Source organism: Ipomoea triloba, chromosome 2, assembly GCF_003576645.1.
Source record: "Ipomoea triloba cultivar NCNSP0323 chromosome 2, ASM357664v1".
Classification (NCBI taxonomy): domain Eukaryota; kingdom Viridiplantae; phylum Streptophyta; class Magnoliopsida; order Solanales; family Convolvulaceae; genus Ipomoea; species Ipomoea triloba.
The window spans coordinates 15,030,325-15,031,714 of record NC_044917.1 but is presented as its reverse complement, the minus strand read 5'-3'; positions in this window follow the sequence as shown (position 1 = coordinate 15,031,714).

Below are 1,390 nucleotides of genomic sequence, written 5' to 3'. Positions count from 1 at the left end.
TATATATATATATATATATATATATATATATATATATATATATATATATATATATATATATATATATATATATATATATATATATATATATATATATATAGAATATTAATCAAATGCGACCTTGCTATTAGGTGCGATTGTGTGGCCTAGCGTGCGTCATTGGATTGTGCTGAACTGACGGCGGAGGTTATATAATAGGATTTAGGAAGTTTAATTCGCGTAACTTAAGTGGGGGCTTTATGGTAATTGTAAGTGGGGAAGGTAATGTTAGGGTACAGAATGCACCAACAAACGTATTGTTAAAACACACAATTAAACGTACTAAAATGCATCAGTTGTTATATTAAAACACACCACTTAACCACCACACACGAAATGCAACTACTCTCGTAAAATTCACTACCATGTGTATTAAAACACACCATTCTATGTTATAAAATGCACCACTGGACAAATTAAAACACATCATTCCCCACCATACCGAAATACATCACTCAATTCAAATGCACCAACAAAATTAAAACACACCATTACACTCAATTCAAATGCACCAACAAAATTAAAACACACCATTATACGTTATAAAATGCACCAGTTCTCAGATTAAAACACACCACTTAACCCCCACACACCAAATGCAACTACTCTCGTAAAACTCACCACCATGTGTATTAAAACACATCATTCTACGTTATAAAATGCACCACTGAACAAATTAAAACACACCATTCCCCACCATGCCTAAATACACCACTCAATTCAAATGTACCAACAAAATTAAAACACACCATTATACGTTATAGAATGCACCAGTTCTCAGATTAAAACACACCACTTAACCACCACACACCAAATACACATACTATTGCGAATTACACCAATATTATCTCAAATATGAACCAGAATACCAGATTAATGTTGATAATGCACAGACTATTGCGAATTACTCCATTCTCGTTCCTCTGTTGGAGTGTCTTGCTTGGAAAGCTTCGTAGTTAATGGAGCGCCTTGGGATCGTGAACGAGCATGTCGTGGTGAGTTGAGTGGGGATTTGAATCATAGTAAATTAACAAGTATACCCCTCCTTCGCGTTAATAATGTTCAGCGCTCTTTTTTATTTTGGATCAACCTGATGCGTTGGATTAAATAATCTAATGGTGTAGAACAGGCCACATGACCGCACAGAAGACCAGGGCCGCACCGGAGGCCTCCTATATATATATATATAAATATATATATAGGGCTTTTTTTTTTTATTTGCGTGGCCTTGTGCTGGTAAATAAGTGAGACCCTATCAAAATATAAATAAACTACGAATTGAAGAAAAATTATTCGCGTGAATATTACGGAGTAGAATTTTTTTTGAATAATATATAGTAGAATTTAGATC